The 25,829-nt window shown below is 32.9% G+C and overlaps 1 protein-coding gene across 2 annotated transcripts in view; it reads right to left on the bottom strand.

Moving 5' to 3' along the window:
- LOC105248612 overlaps window positions 1–25,829 on the bottom strand; it is a 277,209-nt gene that overhangs the window by 90,390 nt on the left and 160,990 nt on the right. The gene's annotated exons all lie outside the window — the stretch shown is intronic.

The following is a 25,829-nucleotide window of genomic DNA, read 5'->3' as shown; positions in this document are numbered from 1 at the left end:
CGAACCCCGACGCTCTTTACACGTCTCTTGCACTTCCGCCAAGAACGGCGTTCCGTTCTGGAACTCTGAAACTGGAGCACGCGAAGCACGCTTCTTTCTTCGCCCCGCGTTAAATGCACTTCCCGGACCTCGCTACGCGAAAGATATACAAATGAAGAGGAGAAAATAATACCTCTCTCTGGGATAATAAAGTTTAGTAACGTGCTGAAAAACGAAGGCAAGGTTTCTGACACTTTTATAAATGATATAATTATAAATAAATTAATTATAGAATAATTGATTCTCTCTAAAATCTTAATATTAGAATTTTACAATTAAATTTTTTTTTTTACTTACTAAACGCGAGAATAAAATTTAATAATGCGCTAGAAACGAAGACAAAATTTCTAGCATTTTTAGTCTACATACAAATTAATATTAAATTAAAAGTAGTCTATAAATAAGTTAATTATAAAATGATTAATTTTCTCCAAGATCTTTTAATTTACAATTAATTTTTTTTTTTATTTACTAGTCGCAATAATAAAGTTTAATAATGTGAAAACGAATGATGCTTCTAGTATTTTTATGTGTATGTATAAATTAATGTTAAATTGAAATTAGTCTATAAATAAATTATAAAATGATTAATTTTCACTTATTTATTTTCCTTTTTCTAAATTCTTTTCTGGGGATTTTAAATTTCTCTCTAACGTTGCTAACCACATCCTTCGCGCCCTGACACACATATTTTACATATTTCTTGATAATGTAAAATTTTCAGCGGAATAATATTACGTAAACGATACGTTCTGAAATGCGAGAAAGTGAGTATTAAGAAATCGGTAGTTTTTTGGAGCGAAGACACGCGAATATACCGTTAAGCGAGATTGCACAGATGAATTCTCCGAAGCGTATACACGACCGACAAGCGTCATCGCGAATAATTATTCAGGACAATGGAGAAAGCTTTGGCAGCTGCCTATAATCGCGGCATCTCGCGACAAACGCCCACGCGTTGTCCTCGGACAATCTACGACGCGGAAATTACCGGGTTTCTCGACCAACATTATTCATCTTCTCTAATTCCTCACGGAGAGAATTTCGTCATACGTTGCCCAACTGCCGCATATACAGGCGTTGAAGTCTGCATAAACTCGTTCAACTCAATTTTCGATGTGTCAGAAACCCGAGAACTGAATCAGATAAGACTCATTGTCTCGCGGTAGAAAAACACGGAAAATTATTATTTATTGTTTGATATATATATATCTCAAGTAGAAACATTTGTTTTCTACGAATCAAATGAAACGGATACATATTTTTAGATGTAGAATCTCGATAAAAATGTAATTAGATTAGTTGTTAATTATATTAAATTGATATTAATTGCACTCATGTCTCAAGACAAGACAATATTTCTAAAAATATTGTATTGGAATTTAAGGTTTTTGATAATTTAAATTTTGGTCTTGAGTGAATTTGTTTTATTTTGATTTTATTAATAATTTTTATCTAATATTGAACAATTGCTTATAAATTAATATTTAATATTAATTTAATATTAATGTTTAATATAATCTTTATAATTTATGATAATTATGATTATTTATATCATTCATTTATTTCCAAAAATACAATATATATACAGGGTGACCCATTTTAACTTAGGCAGCCAAATAACTCGAAAAATAAGCACATTACGAAAAAATGGTTAGAATCAAAATTTCGTCATTTCGAGGGGGACGTATAATGACGTTAAAATCAGCCCCCCCACCCCTCCCCCTGGGCGGTGAGGGGGGGCAAGTTTGAAATCTTAAATGGAACCCCCTATTTTTCATTGCATATTCTTGTAGCTTATCTCGAGAGCTTTCCAAAACACTATAATTAAGTACCTTTTTATTAAGTACTTTTTGAGTTATAAGGCTTAAAATAATTTCTTAATTTTACATAAACCATAAAATATCTAGTAAACCATTCATTTTTCGATTATCTTGCCTTCATACTTTTATGTACAAAATAATGAGAGGAATCAATTGGTGTAAAGAAAAGACATAGTTGTTTTTAAGAAAAAATATGGAATTGTTAATTGCAAATTACATATTTTTTCTTAGAAACAACTGTATGTTTTCTTTACACCAATTGATTCCTCTCATTATTTTGTACATAAAAGTATGAAGGCAAGATAATCGAAAAATGAATGGTTTACTAGATATTTTATGGTTTATGTAAAATTAAGAAATTATTTTAAGCCTTATAACTCAAAAAGTACTTAATAAAAAGGTACTTAATTATAGTGTTTTGGAAAGCTCTCGAGATAAGCTACAAGAATATGCAATGAAAAATAGGGGGTTCCATTTAAGATTTCAAACTTGCCCCCCCTCACCGCCCAGGGGGAGGAGTGGGGGGGCTGATTTTAACGTCATTGTACGTCCCCCTCGAAATGACGAAATTTTGATTCTAACCATTTTTTCGTAGTGTGCTTATTTTTCGAGTTATTTGGCTGCCTAAGTTAAAATGGGTCACCCTGTATACACACGCAAAGTTTTGCATAGTAAATAATTGTATAAAATCTTATATTGTTTATTGTACTGTTTCCCTAAATTTAATAAAAATAAATGCTTTTGTTTAATAAAATTTTTTATGGTCATATAATATAGTGTGCAACGTTTTTTTTCTAATTCATCTAATTTACAAATATATGCTAGCTTTTTTAAAGCCCAATAATTTTGATAAGACTAATAATCTCTCTTGACAATCTTAGTCTTGGTAATGTTTTGACAACTAATTAAAAATCTAGTCTGATTCGAATTCAAAAACAAAACAATATCAAGACTTTTGACATTTCCTACAACTCTAATTGAAATTGAAATTTATGCTTAAGGATGTTTTGTATGTACAATCCCAGCAAAAAGTAGCTGAAAATCAATATTGACGAATATATCCACTTTTGGTGTATTTTGAGTAAGAAATTGTGTGGAATATTAGAATTTGATTTTAGCTACAGCGCAGAGATGTATTTTTTAATATTTATTGTGTTTTTATTGAAATATTCCGAATTTTTGTTAATCGAAATGATTAATTTTTGGCAGAGAATTTCGCCTTGTGACAGATAAATGGCTAACTTCATTAAATTATATTTAATATCTTTTTAATCAGTTAGTACTTATATAATATTATTTGATCAAATATTTCCTCTGTACCTAAACTTTTGCAAATTTTAAACAAATTCGGAATATTATTTCCATGTGTTTTTGTCATTTCAATCGACGTGGTTATACGTCCCATAAAAACACATGTTAATTCGGTGAAAATTAAAATCCTAACTCGTGAACGCTTTAGTGAATCGATTTAAAAATTGTACTGAAGATTCTAAACATATGTAAGGACATTTTGTACAATTTTCATTAAATTCTCAATATTTTGAAAATAGGTACAATACATCCTTAAACTTCCAGATGAAATTTTGAATTAAGGATGTATTGGACGGTCCGTCTGTCTCAAAAGTTAATTCAAAGTATCAAAATATTAAAGTTAGGCAGAATAGGAATTCTAATTGATCAAAAATTTTTGAAAATCACGAAATCATACTTCAAAATATTCTTTAATATAAATAGATCTTAATTACAAATAAGGTTATGCAGTGTTGCCACGTTTTATCATCAATATTGCGTCAAACCGATAATCACAGTTATTTTTTAATAATAATTTCAAAACGAGCAAGTAAATCGTTTTAAACTTTGTGGGAACATTTTTACATCTATGAAGAATATTACAAAATGAAATTTTTATCATTGTTTTTTTTATAGTTTGTGAATAATTGATTATCTGTCTCTTGAACGTTTATATAAGATCCTATGTCAAAATCGCAAAATTCAAAAATTAATAACTTTTAAAGGAGCAAGTAAAAAAATTTGAAATAATTCATGACGATTTAGAATGTTATTAAGAATGTTAAATTAAAAATTCTCGGCGATCTCATTGATTGTAATATATCTCCAATACATCCTTAAATGACGTTAAGCAAAGAATAAAAGTCATATTGTGACATAACAAAATATAAAAGTCATATTGCAATATAACAAAATATAAAAGTCATATTGCAATATAACAAAATCAAGGATCCATCATGCGGATTTATTTCGCGAAAACGAGAAGAAGATATTGATCGAGCCTTCGCCGGATCAGACTGAATGACGCCGAGAAAGTCAAGCAGCTGTTCGCGACTGGATGAATCGGAGGTAAAGGGAGGGCGAGCGGCTCGCGCCAGCGTATCGGAATTAATGCCCACGTGAAAATTGATACGACGATCGTCTCTTTGAGCGCACATACATCGTTAGAAATTTATACCGGGCGGCGCGGGCGCGTCCGTCATTCACCACCTACGAATTTCTCGAGAAAAGCGATACGACACACTTCGACCTCGCCAACAAAGCTAGCCTTGTCGTTGTGTTCCGGGGATTTTTTTTTTCAGAGATCTTTCTATAAAAATCCTCGGCAACGTGAGACGGAATCGCCGCGTCTCAAAAATTTATGTCCCATAATTTTTTGTCGTCGTGAATCATCCGGAAATTCTCCAAGGTTTTTATTCTGATGTTCGGGCAATGTATCAATATTTTATATCGTAATTTACATGAAACTCAATATCATGTATCTTGAAGAGAAAAAATATATTAGAGATACGAGATATATTCTTTGTCTCTCGCTCTACAAGTCGCAAAAAGTGACATTGAATTACAATGTTTGTGAATAAAAAAAAATGATAATGATTAAAATCGGTTCACTGTCGATTTTCAAGTAGTTGTTGATTAGTGCTGAGGTAATATTTAATAGTCGTCGAGCGAGTTCCTTATTCGATTACGAAGTGTCAACAACCTTCGCAAGGTGCGTGCACAAGACAAATTAACGAGCATAAATAAGAACACGATGGAGAGATTAATTAAATCTTAACCTGCGATATAGATTTGTGCTGCAACGCTGCCGCGAGTTGATTAATTTCACGCAGCTACACTTTGTATAATTAATGCGAACGTTACTTCTTGTATACGGTTTAATTACGTAATGTTTCATAGTCATGATCCCTCTAATACGAGAACACTGTGCGTACAACACAAATTAATCGGTCCAGTTTAGATCGGATAAATTTATGATTAAGGCCTCGCCCTGAATTTCATTTTGATACTTTTATTATAGGCAACAGAAAGCTTCATCTTTTCATTATTTTCGATTCAAGTAGAATAATTAATATTTACAAATAAATATTAATTATTTTTATTTTATTAAAAAATATTTATAAATAAATATTAATTATATTCATATAAATATTAATTGTGTATAAATATTATTTATCTAACAATATATTACTTTTCTGACGTAAATATTTATACGTAATTAATATTTATATATTAATATTTATACATATAAATTATAATATATCATATGCTGTAATTTAAAAATAATTTTAAAAAAATTTTTCCTCAACATATTGCTGAAAATATATGTAGAAAAAAAATTCATCTGACATTATCGTGAAATCAAAATCGGAAATTAAATGGTACAAAACTACGAGAAAAGCACTTTGTACTTCTCTCGATCGTGTTAAACAACAATGGTCATCCCACTCTATTTACGCTTTTAGAAACGCCTCGTATTCCCGTCATGTATATCGCGATCTCCTTTCATCGTCACAGACGCCACCACCAGTCATTAAGCCTGTCGTCTCATTTACGAGGCACGTGCGCCGACGCGACCGCATTCACGATTTGCACCCGATTGCGGCCGCTTTACGCGTCACCGCGCGCTTTGTCCCTCGAGATAACCGCTACCGTGTCGCGATCAGTCGTCGTCGTCGTCGTTTTCGTTTTCGCAGACGCGATAAAATTCGCCTCGGATGCGGAACTGGCGAGGACTAGGCCTGTCCGTCTTGGAAACGCGCCCGCACACGTCGCGTCACATTAATTAGCATCGACGATTAACCCCTTCGCGCCAACTTTCTTCTCAGTTATGCGACGCCGTTGTTCCCAATGATTATACACCTACTCGCTACAGGAGTGAATTAAACCGCAGTATGGTCGGGCAACGTAATAAGAATAATACACAGAGATAATTCGTGTGTCGATTTTTCAACCAAGGATTTATAAATCAGGCGATTATGAACGTAAATGATAAGCCAAAATGTTGAATTTTTTAATTGATTGTTGCAGCTTGTAATAAAATATAATAATTAATTAATTAATTAATTAAATAATAAAAGAATAATAAAAAGAATAAAAATATTAAAATATAGTATAATAAAGTATAGAATAATAAAAATAATAAAAATAATAAAATAAAATATAATAATAATAAATTAATAAAATGAATTAGAGAATAATAAAGTGAGAATAATAAGGAGAATAATTCTAAAAAAAATAATAAAAAGAATCATGAAATAAAATAATAATAATAATAATGATAATAATAAACTAATAAAATAATAATAAGAGAATAATCAAATAAAATGATAAAATAATAATGATAATAATAAACTAATAAAATAATAATAAGAGAATAATAAAATAAAATGATAAAATAATAATGATAATAATAAACTAATAAAATAATAATAAAAGAATAATAAAATAAAATGATAAAATAATAAATAATGAAATAATAATAATAATAGAATAATAATAATTGAGGAAAGAAAGAGGACTGTTTACTCACATGCCAGGAAATACGTGTTTGAGCTGTATGCGTGGCGTGCATATCCTAATCGGAGGATACGTACCTGCGCAAAAAGAAGAAACAAACGTTAATCAAAGTGGATGGCACAGAGTACGAAATAAATTCCCGATGTAAACACGTGACATGGATGCAAGTTGGTACATTATTAGGCGTCAAACTTTCAGTTACACGCGGGACCTAATTGAAATTTCTCTCATTACAGTACGCGACGAGATACGCGTACGTTAATTGCATAATGAGAAACTCGGATAATTAAATATAGCGATATATTGCGTATTAACGTCACGCGTATCGTCGTGACATTTAAACGCGGAGGAGAGAAGGATACTTCTCCCTGGCGCTTACGCGCTTCAGACATATATTTCCCGGTCGCTCGATCGTGCGATGCTCATCAAACGTCACGATATTTTTTCCTCGCATGCAAATGATGGTATTTCCACGCTCGCTTTCTCCGAACCGAGAACCCGAAGTCGGAAAATCGCCGGCTCTTTCTCCCGCGAGCGCACATCATGGAGCCATTAGGAAGGCGGGCGTGCGCTTTTTAACGAGGATTGCACCATCGCGCCGGGAGAGGTGCGGCTCTCTGCGGATTATGCATAATGATTCTCTCCTCCTCGCGGCCCGGAGCGCTCGTGGGAAAGCGCGCGATACGCGAAAAGAAGAAAAGCTCTCGCGCGCGCGGGCGGATAGCGGTTGACCGTAATAATGCAAGCCGGCGATCGTTGCGAGATCTCAAGAGATCGTGGTACGTAGCGATCCACGTGCAGACCCCGGTAACAAAGAAACTGATATTTCCATTCCGAGAGAGGGAACTGTGTGCGTAAAAATATTCTAATGCGATTACGAAATTTGTAATCCTCCGGCAGATTAAATTCTTTCCAATGAGAAAAGAAATGAATGAATCGTCGAGTAAGAGTTTGCACAAATTCCGTAATATGTTGTAATTATTAAAAAAAATAATAATAATTTTCATTACAGGTGTTTATATTCAACTTTGTAAACAAAATTCCGTGGAAATTCTTTAAATAATTTTCCAAGCATTTTTGCTCAAAATTCCAGATAAAGAGAATATTTTCCAGATTTATTTTTGTGTGTGGTTTTTAATCCTTTTCATAGTTTCAATTGCTAGTTTTGCAAATATATTAAAGAAAAGTGAATAGAGTTTTTGTAAGATAAATATTGTTCACTTGTATAACATTTTCATTTTTTTTATTACTTAAAATTGCAATAAATATAATATATGCTGTATATCATACTGCGTTCAATATTTTGTTAAAATATCGAATATATAAATATATATAAATGAAATATATATTTATATATGTAATTATTATTAATATATAAAGATATATAAATATATATTTATAATATATTCTGAATACATAATTTTATCGAAGGATTACCGTCCGCTTTCAATATAAAAGCAAGATTATAATTTAAAGGAAGAATTTTTTTTGAAAATCCCCTGAGCCCAATAAAGTTTTATGACAAATCCCTAATTTTTCCAGAGATAAAGAAATCTCTGACAATTCCAGATTTCCCATGTTTTTCCCGGGAACAGACATGCCGCATATAATAAAGATAAAAATCTGATAAAAATGTAATAATAAAAAAAATAATACATTTGGATGCAGGAGTTGTTTTAGAATAAGAAGAGATCGTGAGAAATGGCGAGGAACTACGGATCGCGTGTCCGTCAGTGGTCGATTGATGGAATCGCGATCCTTAGCCTACTTTCGATGACATGATTGCACCTCATCATCGCGAATAGAGCGAAACGTAGAGGGAGATACGCTGGCGGGCGCCGCGAGATGTGAATTACACAGTTCTGGCCTGGCCAGGAAGTATGTACCCAATGGACGATGATGTGTACTCTCCCCGGTACGATGGGATAAACGATCCCAAATGGGCTCGTTCCGAGGCAGGAGAGGAGGGAAAGAGAGAAAAGAGAGGTGCCATTTGCACACGTGTGCACACGATGGTGCTTATTGTCGGGATTGCACCGAATTACGCAACTTTTTGCGGCCAACGCGCGACGGGGATGCGCGGATAATCTTGCGTTGTATCAAGGAAGGGACCCGAGTTCTCCTCTTTTTCAATTACGTTCTATTACGTCCGGCAGATGCTCGCGCGGGTCATTTTCCGAGTCGTCGAGAAATTGCCTCGCCACACATTTATTCCCCTCTGATCCTCTTAAGAGAGAGGGAGAAGGGGGTGGAGAGGTGAGCGGATCCACTTCAGACATACCCGATTGTTGATGTCTCGACGAGTCCGGAATAAAACGCGCGATTCCTCCTCCTTCCGTTATTTTATCGGATCGACGTAACCTTTCCCGAGAAGAGATTTTCATCCATTGCCTCCCCCGATTTCCTCCACGTGGGCTAAAGCGCAAGTTGCTTAAGCCCGTTTATCTCAACGCTGCTAAAGGCGCATTCATTCATGCAGAATATTACGCGCCGTTCACTCACCACCCACGCACACGTCGCATTTTGCGGGCGAACTATGAGAACCGGGCGATGTCACACATCTGGAAAAGCGATTGCGCAGAAAGTTTCCCTCGAACAATCTTGCCATTTTGTTGGGTACGAATCAAAGTTTCAGTAGAGTACGTTATTAATCGAGAAAAACATTTGAAATCATTTTACATATATACAATATTAATAATAATTATTGCAAATGAAAAATCCCTCAAATTGACGATGTCAAATAATTATTTCTGTGAACACTTTAACATTCATCGCAATCTAAATAAGATTAAAGCTATGCAGAAATCATACCAAATGCAAAAAATGCAGGAAAAAAGATCCAGTATAAATGCACTGAGAAAAAATCTGATTGAACTTAGATAACATATGTTGGAAAATGAAAAATCTAAAAAAAATTGAAAGAAATCAATTATATAATAATAATTAATGCAATGAAAATCTTTAAATTGACGATTAAATAATATTCTGTGAACGCTAAATTCATCAAATCTAAATAAATTAAACTTGCAGAAATCAAAAATGCAGGAAAAAAGATCCAGTATAAATGCACTGAGAAAAAATCTGATTGCATACATTAGATTCAACCAATATGTTTGTTGGAAAATGGACGAACCAGAATCGTAGGAATTACCAGATGAATCTGATTAATTTGAAATCATTTTACTTATATATTAATAATAATTAATGCGAATGAAAAATCTCTTAAATTGACGATGTCAGATAATTATTTCTGTGAACGCTTTAACATTCATCAAAATCTAAATAAAATTAAAGCTATGCAGAAATCATATTAAATGCAGGAAAAAAGATCCAGTATAAATGCACTGAGAAAAAATCTGATTGCATAAATTAGAATTCTGGTAGATTCAACCAGTATCTTTGTTGGAAAATGGACGAACCAGAATTCTCGTAGGAATTACCAGATGAATCTGATTAATTTGAAATCATTTTACATATATATTAATAATAATTAATGCGAATGAAAAATCTCTTAAATTGACGATATCAAATAATTATTTCTGTGAACGCTTTAACATTCATCAAAATTTAAATAAAATTAAAGCTGTGCAGAAATCATACCAAATGCAAAAAATGCAGGAAAAAAGATCCAGTATAAATGCACTGAGAAAAAATCTGTTTGCATAAATTAGAATTCTGGTAGATTCAACCAGTATGTTTGTTGGAAAATGGATGAACCAGAATTCTCGTAGGAATTACCAGATGAATCTGATTAATTTGAAATCATTTTACTTATATATTAATAATAATTAATGCGAATGAAAAATCTCTTAAATTGACGATGTCAAATAATTATTTCTGTGAATACTTTAACATTCATCGCAATCTAAATAAGATTAAAGCTATGCAGAAATCATACCAAATGCAAAAAATGCAGGAAAAAAGATCCAGTATAAATGCACTGAGAAAAAATCTGTTTGCATAAATTAGAATTCTGGTAGATTCAACCAGTATGTTTGTTGGAAAATGGATGAACCAGAATTCTCGTAGGAATTACCAGATGAATCTGATTAATTTGAAATCATTTTACTTATATATTAATAATAATTAATGCGAATGAAAAATCTCTTAAATTGACGATATCAAATAATTATTTCTGTGAACGCTTTAACATTCATCAAAATTTAAATAAAATTAAAGTTGTGCAGAAATCATACCAAATGCAAAAAATGCAGGAAAAAAGATCCAGTATAAATGCACTGAGAAAAAATCTGGTTGCATACATTAGATTCAACCAGTATGTTTGTTGGAAAATGGACGAACCAGAATTCTCGTAGGAATTACCAGATGAATCTGATTAATTTGAAATCATTTTACTTATATATTAATAATAATTAATGCGAATGAAAAATCTCTTAAATTGACGATATCAAATAATTATTTCTGTGAACGCTTTAACATTCATCAAAATTTAAATAAAATTTAAGTTGTGCAGAAATCATACCAAATGCAAAAAAATGCAAGAGTCTCAAAAAAAGATCTAGTATAAGTGAATTTAATTGGCTGGACGACTTTCCAGATTACTGACCAACAATTTGATCACGTCCACTCATATTTTATATAAATTTCAATGAAATCCACCAAAGATAATAATTATCTCCGCGGTAATTTTTTAGAAAACTGTCTTGCATAAATTGACGAGCTGACATCGTCCGTCCCTTCCTCTTCTTCATAATTTAAAATATATTCCGAGCGCCTATTGTATAACATATATGTTCCACAATTATAAAATATATTGAGAAATCAAAGGAATCTGCTTTGTTATCGTTACAAAATTCGAAAAAAGAGAGACAGAGGAAAGAAAAAAATTGCGTCAACCACACGAATACCTTTACCGTCTCCCCTTATAAGTGTTACCTGTCACCTTTAAAGAGTAAGAGATGTCGGTAATTCGCGGGAGACCCACGCGAATGTCGCACAGGTGTTTTACTACGCACCCGGAAGGGGGTGAGGAGGAGGAGGAGGAGGGAGGAAGGGAGATCTCTAACGCAAATTCATTGAGAAAACACGCGGGGCGATGAACAGTGGCATCCGGTATGGTTCAACGAACGCCCAGCCCATTGCGTTAGAATATCGGATGAGCTGACGCCTTCTTCTTCTCCTCCTCGTCGTCTTTTTTTTTTCCCACTTGCGCGGTTTCTTCCTTTTTCTACATTTTCCCGTTCATTTGTGCCGGTAACGGCTTAATGTGCCGCGATTATACACGTCGCTGAGACGTGTGCCTTCGCGGATAGGATCGAAAGCCGATGAAAAATCACTTTATCTCACAGCCACGATAATCCGCGCGAGTAGATGTACAGTTATCGAGAAATATTATCCGGAGATTTGATGATGATTTAATGACGGTGATGAGCAGCTTTGAACGCAAACTCTATTAAATATAATTTAATATTTAAATAATACCTCGTTTAAATAGAATTATTTCGAAATAGTATTTCATCTTTGAAATATGAGCGAAGAAAAATAAGAGCTGTTCAAATCGATTCAATGGACGATCATTTTCTTATTTAAAAATTTGGAAAATAATTATTCGAATATATTTCGTTTAAATAAAATTATTTGAAAACAATATTTTATATCCCTAAAATATAAATAATTGATAAAAAAAAATTAGAGTTGTTCAAATCAATTTAATGTCCTCTGCATAATCATCTTAACAATTTGCAAAATAATTATTCAAATATATTTCGTCCGAATAAATTTTTATTATTTAGAAATAATATTTTACCTTTAAAACAAGCGATTGAGGAAACATTAGAGCTGCTCAAATCAATTCAATAATCCCTTGTACGGTCATCTTGCTGTTTAATAATTTGATGGTAATAGAATTGAAAGGAAACTATAATTTTCGAATTAGGTTGTAAAAAAATTCTACTACATCGCTGCTTATTTACTCAACTTGATTCGACGTTGCACCCCGAAAGCTGGCTTATATGACGGACGTGACTGAAAGTACTTGCGAACACTGTTTCTGACGTTGTTACCGGCGTATAATCCGCTTACTGTTTATACAACATTCTCAACTCAACAACAATGAATCATTTTTGAGTATGACATTTTTACGACCATCGGGGGATTAATTCGTTAACGCTAACGGGGTTCCAGTAAGACTGCTAAGGCTGATAACGTACATTTTTTTCCCGAGATTCCTCACGTCCCACACTCTTTCGCATTCTCGTAAAATGCAATTTAATATATAACGTGTCGTAAACGTAATAATAAATAATGCGACGAGCTGAATACATGAAAAATAAATAACGAAAGAAAAAAATATAAAAATATATATATATATATATATATATATATATATATATATTCTTGAACATCTCTCTTTTATGCAATAACACGTTGCAAATATATCGCTGACATCGGATTAAATTCTCTGTGATAATGCAGATTTAAAGCAGGAATATCCAACTGATAATTTCAACTGGTAATAATCATCTCATGTTAAACGCGGAATTTCAACATTTCCCGTATTCGCAGCATGTTGCAAAAGCTTCGCAATTACATTTCTCTCTGCAAAACTAAGATAATGCTTGAAACGTACGCTAATCGGCTATGAAACAGGTGGATCGTGTTATCGAACGTGTAACATTTGCGGCAATGGCCTACATAGGTGTACACGGTATCAATTCGTAAGCAAATTTTCCCGTGGCTTTAAAATAAGGTGACGACGATACGATGCTTGATACGTCGATGATTGCTATTATCAAATCGTAAAATTGATAGTAAGAGCCGAGGCATGATAATTGGCGAATGAAAATAAAAAAATCTTTTTTTTCTTTGTTTATACACTGAGGAAAAAATTATCTTGAAATAAAAAAATTTTAGTTAACTCAAGAAAGCTATTTATTCGGTGGGTACTAATCACATATTTACTTGTATTCAAAACGTCTGTTTGCTTAAGTTAAGCATTTATTTACATATGTTTAAAAAAATATATATGTTTAAAAAAATATAATTTTTAATTAAATATTTTTGTTTTAATTTTACAAAATATTTATTAAAATGCATTTTTTATTCCCAAAAATTTTAAACTTTTTAATTTTACAAAATGATATATTTAATTTAATAAATTATAGTATATATTTTACGAAAATAGTATTTAAATATAAAAAATATATAAATGAAAATAATGTACTTAATATAATATGCATATTTAATTAAAATTAAATGCTTTTGCTTAAATTAAATAAACAATTCCTTGCATTTAAAGCAAAAGTTTCAAGAAGACAAATTTATTTGATTTAAAAAATGTTTTAGTGTATGTATCGATATATTTCAAAGTAATTCGTTAAAAAATATATACATTAAACGTGAATTATTATTATTATTTTTCGAACTTTTTTTTGAAAAAAAAAAGGAAAGAAAGTTTCTCTTCTCTCTTGCACTCCAATTATCGAGTCTTGGCTTTATTTAATGATTGTCGTTTCTTTGAGCCAATTTGATTATTTTAGAGTGATAATTGAGTTTATCGGAAAATAACGCCTGATGCAAAGTACACGTCTAACGAATTTCGAGAGCACATCATGCGTTAAATTCGCCGGCATCACGCGAGTGTGGAATCGACGATCAAATTATGCTAATATTGTGCATTGAGCTGCCTCTCGCGAACAAAGTCAATAAACTTTGTTGATTTTAGCTACTCGGTAGTCGACAAATACTAAAGCAAGTAGCGTTACTTGATGATGGACGCTCATTAGAAACATAAATAAAATATATCGATATTAATCGCGATATTTATATTCATACATATATGTAACACGATTAAATGAGCCGCAAGTTGTAGTTGAAATCTCTCTCTTTTGTAAAAAAGAAGTGTAAGTCAATTATTTTTTTGTATAATTAAGACAAATGATATAGATATAATTAAATAAATATAATTAAAAATGAAACGAATTATAATTAAATAAATATAATTGAAAACCAAGCGAATGAATAAAATACTCTTCATTTTTCACTTAATTTTAACGTGGGTTTTGCTTCAACATAATTCCTATTTAAATCAAGATATCAAGAGATCTTACACAAAATCGCTTTATTATTATTATTTTTTTTTTAAATTAAATCCATTTGAAATGAACGAAAGTTTTAATACGCCTAAAGCTGTTATTATTTCGTTACAATCCAATTATAGTTTGTATTCGCATTCGATTTAAACGCAGATTGAATAAAATATAATCACGTTCATCCGAGTTTTCTCTCGCAAAAGTATATTTTAAAATATTTTATCAAAAGGGGAAGGAGATATATCTTCATCATTCGGTTAATACATTTCATCTGCAGTTATTATGCCGCATCGAAGTAAATATCGATTCAATCGTTTACATCCGATGTAATCTCCAAAATTATAAAAATCGGAAACTGGATCTCTCGGATTTCACGCTTCCAAACAAGAGCACGAGGAGATGCAACTTTTATTAGCAAAAATATGCTTCATCGACCGTGACCGAGGCTTTCTCTCTTCGACCTTACAAGTTCGCGCCGTCCCCTCCCTCCCCCTCCTCCCCCTCCCGCCCCGGCCAGTTTCGCACCAGACCGAAAATTTACCTTCGGACTCGCGCTAAAGAAAATCCATTAAGCGGGCGCGTATAAAATCCGCCTTTGTATCCGCTTGAATGTCGTGTTAAGGCGCGAAGAACAAATATTTCCAGCTGAAACGTGCCGACGTGCGACTGGCTCGCACACGCGCCTCCTCCTCGTTTCCCTACCCTCAAAGTAAATTTAATACTATGTAATCGCACCCCGGCAATTACCCCGCAAAATCACTTTCCTCGGCTCCTCGTATTTCACGGGATTTTATTTTACGAGCGTGCAACTTGGCGAGCGAGCCGGCCTGAAATATGCCGCGAGTTTCCCGATTGGTTAGACTCGTTCAAAATTCGACCAATATTGCAGGAAATATTATTCGCAATTTTCGCGAGCGCAATATCCACACGTAACATTATCTAATATTCCACAATGTAGGAAATAGAGCTCGAGAAAAACACACGAGATGAAATGCATGCACGATATATAATAGTTGAAAAAGTTAAATAATAATAGTTAAAGAAACTTATAAATAAAAAATATTAATATAATAATATATCTTAATATTAATATATATTAATATATATTAATAAAAATAAAATTATAATATTAATAAAAATATTTAAAATAAAATTATTATAAATAAAAATTATTAAATTATTAGTTAAAATAACTTATAAATAAAAAATATTAATATAATAATATGTCTTAATATTAATATATAATATATATTAATAAAAATAAAATTATAATATTAATAAAAATATTAAAAATAAAATTATTAAAAATATTAAGATATGTCTATATTATTTGATAATTGAAATTAAAGTACACATTATAATGTAAATGTGTAATCAAACTGAAGAATGTTATGGCCATAATAAGTATTATGGCTAAAATTAATGCCACTTCTATCCTTTCATTTTTTCTCTTCAGCTTTCCCTTGCAATTAGATGTATATTCGCGTTTTCTTTTATTTTTTCATATATTTTGTAGCTCCTTATTTCATCTTTGCCTTCAGAAATGTTCAAATTATCGTTATGAAACGCGTTATATACGCAATAAACATATAAAAAAATGTATATTCGTGTACTGAATGTATTCTCTTCAAACTGGTAGCGTACAAGTTTCCAGAAAAGGAATCCAACCGCAGACACGAGATGAAATACATGCATATTCGTTTTTGGCAAATCCAGTATCACGATTGCCACTGAATCTTGCGAATGACGTCATTACTAGCTCCCTGACGCAAAATCTAGTGAATTGCGTAGGACGGGCTAATGCTTACTGATAGTTGCATTTGAACTTTAGAAAAGAGATATAATATATAGTTACACTCACTAGAGATTCGCTTCAAAATTTAAAGATAATTTTATAATCTCATATACATTTAGCACTCGTTAACTATAATTACATGGGCATAATAAATGTGACGTAATCATCATTATATAAAACGCAATTATGGACCAATGCATTAAAACTGATTACAAACTACCTTAAAATTATATATCGCGTTTATCTTTTTAGAATTAAAGCCAGTTAAAATTTTAAATTATCAATAAATTAAATATTTATCGTTTAATTTTAATTTTAATTCCTATATAATTAAAAAACTTATTAATACCGTTTAAAGTGCATTTATATACATCGTGGATATATTATATACATTTTTTGAATTAAATTACTCATTTAGTGTGGCAGGTTTTTTTTAAATTCTTCTTCTTTAAGGAATTTATAATTTATTATTGTCACTTTGGATCTCAAAAATATGTTTCACAGTGTCACATTTCGAAAACAAAGAGCCTCAAGTGCCAATTAACATCATGTCGCGCTGTCAGTCGTGCATGAATTATTAAATTTATTGTTCCTTTGTAATTTCCAGAATTATCGCGAGCACGCTCGTAAATATATTTTTAGTACTGTTTAATCAATCTTTGCGCAATCCATGAGATCGACGTAAACCACTCGCGTGATTAACAACCAGAAGCTCGTTTTGCATGCAATTCTTACGTCAGTAACGAAAAAAAAAATCGCCCAGGTGAAACAAATCTTTCAACTCTCGCGTGTACGTCGATATTTTATACATGTGTACCGACAAGTTTCCGTTCCTCAATCACCTGAAACTCTCTGTGAAATCTCAGCAAAGATTGAGGGAACTTTTTAGTAAATAAAGAGAAGAGGAAACAGCAGAAATATAAATCAAGATGAAAATCAACTGTTGCAAAATTAAATAAAATTTCACCTAAACAAATATCCATGGAAATGAAAGTTTGCATAAATAAGTAGGTTCATGAAAACACGCATAAAATTCAAAACAAACATAATAGAAGCAAAAAGCCATCAAGCTACTCATTAATATTACAACAAAAAAAAAAACAACAATCTATTTTCCCCTGTGTGTGCAAAACTAATTTCACAAACGAGATTGCGGCCGGGATTGGCAGGCGACGAGAGCACGTGTTTACATGTCGGACGCGCGTAATCGACGAGATCCGCGAGGAGTCTCGCAGGAGCGCAGAGCGAAAAGCTGTGCCTATGATAAGCTCACGCAGGCACGCACGCACACCCACCGTGATCCGGTGCTTGTTTGCCCGCGAATATTTATTCATCCATCCGGATGGCAGGCCGGTGGTTTCTCTCATGCATATTCATCGCGGTCGCGTGTGGTTAATCCTTTAACCGCGCGTGCAACAATCTTAATTCGCACGTGTATGAATTCCACGTGGGGGAGACGCTGTATCTGCAAACGCGAACGGAAGAGAACGAATCGCGCGAATTTTGCAGAAGGAACTCTTGGGTACTCTTTAGAGCAAACGTCCCCGAACTTATCTAAATGAAATAAATTTATTTATTTTTTTGTATTTTTTTGTCATGATTATTTATTAAGGATGTTTTGTACGTATTTTCAAAATATTGAGAATTTAATGAAAATTGCACAGAATGTTCTTATATATGTTTGGAATCTTCAGTACAATTTTTAAATCGATTCACTAAAGCGTTCACAAGTTATAAGGATTTTAATTTGCATCGAGAATTAACATGTGTTCTTATGGGAAACGTATAACCACGTCGATTTAAATGACAAAAACACATGGAAATAATATTCAGAATTTGTTTAAAATTTGTAAAAGTTTAGATACGGAGGAAATATTTGGCCAAATAATATTATACAAGTACTAACTTTTAAAAGTTAGTACTTGTATAATATTATTATTAAAAAGATATTAAATATAATTTAATGAAGCCATGTATCTGTCACAAGGCGAAATTCTCTGCCAAAAATTAATCAGTTCGATTAATAAAATTCGGAATATTTCAGTAAAAACGCAATAAATATTAAAAAATACATCTGTGCGCTGTAGCTAAGATCAAATTGTAATATTCCACACATTTTCTCATACTCAAAATACACCAAAAGTGGATATATATTCGTCAATATTGATTTTCAGCTACTTTTTGCTGGAATTGTACATACAAAACATCCTTAAAACAAAAGAAATCCATTTAATAATAGATAATTACATTAATGTTATAATACGGATAAAATTACAAGGAAGAAATACAAATTTATTAAATTTGTTAAAAATAAATAAATATCTAATAATAATTTTTAATAAATATCTTTTTTCTTTGTATTTCTTCCTTGTAATTTTATCCTTATTATAACACTAATGTAACCATCTATTATTAAGTGGATTTCTTCTGTTTTCGATAAATAAATATATAAAATTAATAAATATATAAAATAAATAAATAAATAAAATAAGCAAGATAAATAAAAGATAAATCAAACATACGAGGTAAAATATCTCTTGAATAGATTCCGCAACATGACTGATACATAAAAACAACTGTAGGTTTCACAAAAATAAGAAGATATCAAAGTCATATAAATAAATTGAATATAAATAATTACGTTGATTAAAACGGATTGAAAAATCGCAAGATTAAATCACAAGCCTACTTTTCCGATTTCGTTTATTTCGATTTCGTAAAAACGAGGTCACCTTTTCACGCATCTTCGCGACCTCGCGAATGATCGATGCCAAATGAAGACGCCTCCCGCGTTTCCTGATACGTCAATTACTCTAGCAAGGGATTGATTTCCCGGATCTCGGAGAGTTTTCGACCGGCCCGAAATAGACTCGACGCACGTTAAACAGAGAGGCAAACGACGTTTATACGAATGCCCGGGCTTGATGCATTGTTGAGAAAATATACGGGGGCCATTCGAGGTCGGGGGGGAAAGAAAAAAATGTTCTCCGGCTGCTGCTTCTTCGCGGATGACGTCACGAACGCGCGAGGGATCCCCGTGGAGGGAATAGACGGCTGTTTGTTTAGGCTGCCCGTCTATTCGCAGGGCGTCATCCCTTACACCCGTGGCTGCTGATTATTTTATTGCCGGCGCCGAGAATCCGAGGGATCATCATCAGTGGCCACCGAGGCTATATATAATCCATAAACTCTCTAAAATACCGCGGATCTCTCCAACAAGATATTAAAAGATTAAAGACCATTGAAGGGTCTTTCGATGGTCATTAGAAATTTATCTTTCACGTGTACGAGCTCATTTCCATCAATCACTCTCGCACATCGCCTATGTTCATTTGAAAAGTAAATCGATAACCGGATCCTTGTTTACGAAGGATCGTGTTTGCCGTCTATTCCGGTAGATCCTTCCATGGTGTTTGCCATGCTTTTCGATCCTCCAAGTGGCATCTCCGTAAATAGACTTGGACCGCGTTTAAAGCTTCGAAAGTGACCAGCAGAGTAAATATGGATCGGTCAAAGTCATTATTTCTGACTGATTCAACGATGGATCATCCTGTCGGATCGTCTCTCTCCCGTAGTTTTATTTAATAGAAAGCCTTAAAATCGGATTTAAGAGAAAGGAGAATACGCCCCTGTGTTCCCGCTGTTCGGGCCGATACTCAGCTTTCCAATCATCAGCGCAAAGCACGCAAATGGCCATTGAATCGGTTCCACCACGCGACTTGTCCGACTATGGATTTTCAGTCGCGCATAAAAGCCGATTCAGCCGACGTTGTTCTCGTCTCGGACGACATTGTACTCGTTTCTCGTCGGCTCGTCCTCATTCTGGATTAGTTTATCGTGATTGTACGCAGGACGAGAACACGTTTTCCGTGTCTGGCATAATATTGCGAGCTTAGCAACTTTAACGAGAGGTTGCGAGGAATCTATTACGCGCGAAAACCCATGATTCGCTTTTGAGACAACCTTCAAAATAGGTAAATAAATACATAACGGGCCTAATTCCTTTCGAGTTAGTTTAATTCACGCGTGGTACAAAAATCAGGTTCATATTTATCCCACATTGTCAAAAATGGCTCGAGACATTTTAAGTTCAACTGCCTCGTCCGTGCCAGTAGAAAGACTTTTCTTAATAGCAACTCTGACTATGTCAAAAAATAGAACCAGATTACAAAAAGTAAATTTTTAAAAGAACTAATGTGCATCAATTCCTGAGTGAAATGCTCTTTAATGTCTAAAATTTGCGAGTTTGATTTCTAATTTATAAAAATGTCATATTGTATTAATATTAAATGTTTTTAAATTTATTAATATAAATGTTTTTATTGAATAAAATTTTTTTAAATTCGTATATAGTGATTTTTTTTCATTTACAAAAATAAATATTTTAGTTTTTTTGAGAACCAATAATCTTGACAAGACTAATAATCTTGACAGTCTTGGTATTGTCTTGATAACTAATTAAAAATCTTGTCTTGATCTTGTCTTGAAATTCAAGACAAGATCAAGACAATATCAAGACTAATCTTGATATCTCGTGCAACTCTACTTTAAAATTTCAGTTACTGACAGAAATTTCTACCAGGGACGCTTGTTATAAAGTGGAAACATGAAGAGAAATAAATGCCAAATAGAAACTTGCGACTCTTTTTTACAAAATATTTTTCTCATTTTTCATAAAATATTATTTTTTATATTATTTTTGTTTCTTAAAGTTTTATATCATTTTTTTTATTTTTTATATCTTTTACATTTGCAGAGTATTTCCGTAAAATTAAAAAATTATGCATTACTCGGAATTGAATAAAATCCAAATCATTCAAAAATATAATTTAAAAATACTAACACGCTATAAAATCTAAATTTTAAGATGCGAGTAGACTTAATACCAGAATTTAATGGAATATTAATAATACCAACTAATAATACTAATTAATAACACTAACTAAATTAATAATAATCCACACACAAATTAATTTGGGTTATTATATTTTGGACTTTGATTATATACTACGTTGTCGTCGCTATACAACTCGCTATTAATTTTCGAGGAACATGATTCGTACACCACGCAAATATTCTCGTGTATAAACGGCGACGAGAGAGCCAACAATGTGCCGCTATGTCGGCACGAGCCAACCCCGTCATCTTTTATGCAAAACAGAGCCCTGAATTATGTAGTTTGGCGGTTGCACATCGCACTAATTCGCACTTGCACGCAATTGCGTAACATTCACATGCGGACATGAATACATCTAAGCATCTAAAGATTGCGGCCGCTAGATAGATTCTACCTCCATCTGAAAAAATTCTTTAATCGATTTTTTGGGTCAAGATTTTCACGAGCTTTTCGTTCGAAAGTCCTTTATTAAAGAGTCAAAGTCTGTTCGAAAAACAGTGATTAAGAATTTGCACGCCATTGCCATAATTCTAAGATATTAGAGAACGATATTAATGATGAAATTCGTGCGTAGCCTTTTCTCCAAGTGTTATTTTTATTACAAAGATTTAAATATTTAGCGCGATAATTACATTAAAATTCTACACTGAAAAAAACCGTGTGATTTTATTAACAAGTCATATATGATTGAAGGCATTTTGGTTAAATCAAACAAGAATTTCTAGTTGTCATGATAAGACTCGATTTTTTATAACTAGAATGTTTAATAGATTTTACTAAGGATTTGGTTAGTATTTTCTGGTTGAAGAGATTTTTCATTCGCATTAATTATTATTAATATATAAGTAAAATGATTTCAAATTAATCAGATTCATCTGGTAATTCCTACAATAATTCTGGTTCGTCCATTTTCCAACAGACCTACTGGTTGAATCTACTAGAATTCCAATTAATGCAACCAGATTTTTTCTCAATGCATTTATATTGGATTTTTTTTCCTGCATTTTTTTGCATTTGGTATGATTTCTGCATAGCTTTAATTTTATTTAGATTCCGATGAATGTTAAAGTATTCACAAAAATAATTATCTGAAATCATCAATTTAAGAGATTTTTCATTCGCATTAATTATTATTAATATATAAATAAAATGATTTAAAATGTTTTTCTCGATTAATATCGGACTCTACTGAAACTTTGATTCGCACCCAACGAAATGGCAAGAACAATACCAGAATTCTAATTAATGCAACCAGATTTTTTTCTCAGTGTAATCATGAGTATTATTTTGCTTGTTTTAAATTGAATCGTGACTAAAGAGCTGCAACAAATTCTGAAACTTGAATGTACTTGAATGTATTTTAATCGACGGCTCTCGGGGAATGAAAAATAACAAACTTTTTCCAGTCGCAATTCTCATTGTCACTTTTGAGCTATCGAGGTCGATTAAATGAATCCCGCCCCTTTAGGATAAATAGCTGCGACACTACGTGACCATCATTTATCCTCAACTGCTTCATTCGCTACGTGATCCTCTTCTCCGCTTACTTGCCGAAGCAAGGATTTCGCGTTCGATGTTTACAGGGGAATGAAATGCGATCATCCGTGTGACGATAGGAAAAGATACAGGGTGGCTTTGTCGAAGGTCCGAGGCATTGATTTTCAATAGGTCAGTTGCAAAAGCCGTCAGTATAATAGGATCTTGCGGATAGGCTGCCTACGCGATCAGCTTTTGTCATCGAATTTTGGTCTGATACGTAATATGCCTCGATGATTCCGAACTTGTTCGACAAACTCTCGTGGTTGTTTTATAAACGAAAATAGATATATTGCCTGGTTCTGAGATATAAAAGAGTTATATATCAGCGTTCTTGCTTTCAGTACAGTAATATATTTAATTGTGATTATTAATGGCATTTCTTTCCATATCGGTCTCTTTAATTTTAATCCACTAATCGATAGGAAACATTATTTTCTTGAGGGGAAAACACGACAAAAAAAACATGTTGTTTTTCCCGACGGAAATTAATTCTTTGAATGGATTACGATGAGAATTTATTATATCGTTACGGAATATTGTTGCAAACAATCGAAAAAAACAATCGACAACGGAAAAAAATAGCGAGATTAAATATCGCGGATAAAGCAATTTGAAATTAAAAAAAACAAACTTTGAAAATATGTTTCCGATATAATATTTAAATACGTGGAATAATTAAATTATTCGCTCTAAAATCTTCCTCTTTGATCTTTGCCCTTATCAAATTCGATCGCAGATTCAATCCAGCGGTTACAATTAGAAGATTTCCACGATTGACAAGGAACGCAAACTCAATATCGCCCTTAGCTGATTCAAGAAAAAAAATCACCCAACATTATTATTTAAAATATACCGCGTAATCTTCTATTTCGCAAACGTAACCCGGGGCTTGCGCCGCGTGATATCGACGTCCGTCTCTACATTTATACTGCTTTCGCGATTTTGTTTTACGGCAAACCGCACCGAGTTTTCATTGTCGGTCCGTGCGTAACATTGGCAACGCCCAAAAAAAGGGGAAAAAATTGAGCGAGACAAAAAAGGCGAATCAGCAAAAACATTTATCCCATTCGCCCTTTGCATTTGTGCTCGTGTCCGCTTGTAATTTTATAATTCTGCCGCAAAACGCACCTCCTATGCAAGTCTCTCTCTCTCTCCCTCTGATTTTACACATTTCATTTATAAAAATATTAATTACTTATCCATCGTGCAGCGGGTGTATTTACACGCGGCCATTCCGGATGAAAATCGATCGACTCGTCCATGGTAGTCTCGACGTTCCCACGTATAATGGCGAATGTCGCGGCTGCACCCACGCGATGCAAACGCGGAGAGATGCGTCGTAAAACGCGACCCTTAAACTTTACATTTCCACAGAGCGCGTCGGAAGCACTCCACGCCTCTACACGTCCGACATGTGTATATATGTGTGTGTGTATGCATATGTGTGTACGTGTGTAAATGTAACCGCGTTGATTTTCCTGAGGCATTGTTCGCTGCGATTGCAGTTACTGCATCACGATGACGGCTGCCACTGTTTGTGAAGCGGCCGTAAAGAATATCGTTACGATGTTTATGTCGTCGCGATGTAAATTGAGCCGTAATATATATATATATATATATATATATATATATATATATATATATATAATTTTTCGAGATAATTTTTTTTCCTCGAAGAGATAATTCCTTCGCGATTTTATTCGTGAGATTTTATATCCGCAAATATGTAATTAAGATGCTCGCACTGAGAAAAAAATCTGGTTGCATTAATTAGAATTCTGGTATTGTTCTTGCCATTTCGTTGGGTGCGAATCAAAGTTCCAGTAGAGTCCGATATTAATCGAGAAAAACATTTGAAATCATTTTACTTATATTAATAATAATTAATGCGAATGAAAAATCTCTTAAATTGATTATGTCAGATAATTATTTCTGCGAATACTTTAACATTCATCGGAATCTAAATAAAATTAAAGCTATGCAGAAATCATACCGAATGCAAAAAAATGCAGGAAAAAAGATCCAGTATAAATGCATTAAGAAAAAATCTGGTTGCATTAATTAGAATTCTGGTAGATTCAAGCAGTATGTCTGTTGGAAAATGGACGAACCAGAATTCTTGTAGGAATTACCAGATGAATCTGATTAATTTGAAATCATTTTACTTACATATTAATAATAATTAATGCGAATGAAAAATCTCTTCAACCAGAAAATACTAACCAAATCCTTAAAGTAAAATCTATTAAACGTTCTGGTTATAAAAAATCGAGTCTTATCATGATAACTAGAAATTCTTGTTTAATTTAACCAAAATGCCTTCAATCATATACGTCTTGTTGGTACAATCAAACGATTTTTCTCAGTGCGCAATTTTGTTTTCAGCACTTTTCAAGCACTTGTATTTATCAAGGATTGTTTGGTAACAAAAGGCAAGGTCTCTTCGTATTACGCAAAGAGCATTTCAGAAGAGCTGTATAAAATATCGCGGTTTTTATTTTCATGTCATCGAGTTGCACGAATTGACCCGCTTTGAAAGGTCATTTCCAGTTCCATTGCCTTTGCTAAATTTGATTCCCTTGACGAATAATCGCTTTCTATCGCAAAACAATTCTATCGTAAAACAATATCTACCGTCTCTTGCCGTTTCTACAACTAGAAAAAAACGTGTTTTCGGCGAGAGAACGTTTTGTACGTTACGATAAAGCCACCGATTTTCGCGTAACCACAATCATTATTGAATTGCTTTTACCACGGAATTTTATTCAGTTCAGCGAGTAAAAATTAATTTTGCTAATTTATATTAATTTTTAAGACGCCAAATATGATATGCTATTTAAATATTTTTATATTTAAATACACTTCATTCTACGATT

Source organism: Camponotus floridanus, unplaced genomic scaffold (assembly GCF_003227725.1).
Source record: "Camponotus floridanus strain SB8 unplaced genomic scaffold, Cflo_v7.5 scaffold10, whole genome shotgun sequence".
NCBI classification, from domain to species: domain Eukaryota; kingdom Metazoa; phylum Arthropoda; class Insecta; order Hymenoptera; family Formicidae; genus Camponotus; species Camponotus floridanus.
Note: the sequence above shows the minus strand (reverse complement) of the source record. Positions and strands in the feature narration are given on the sequence as shown.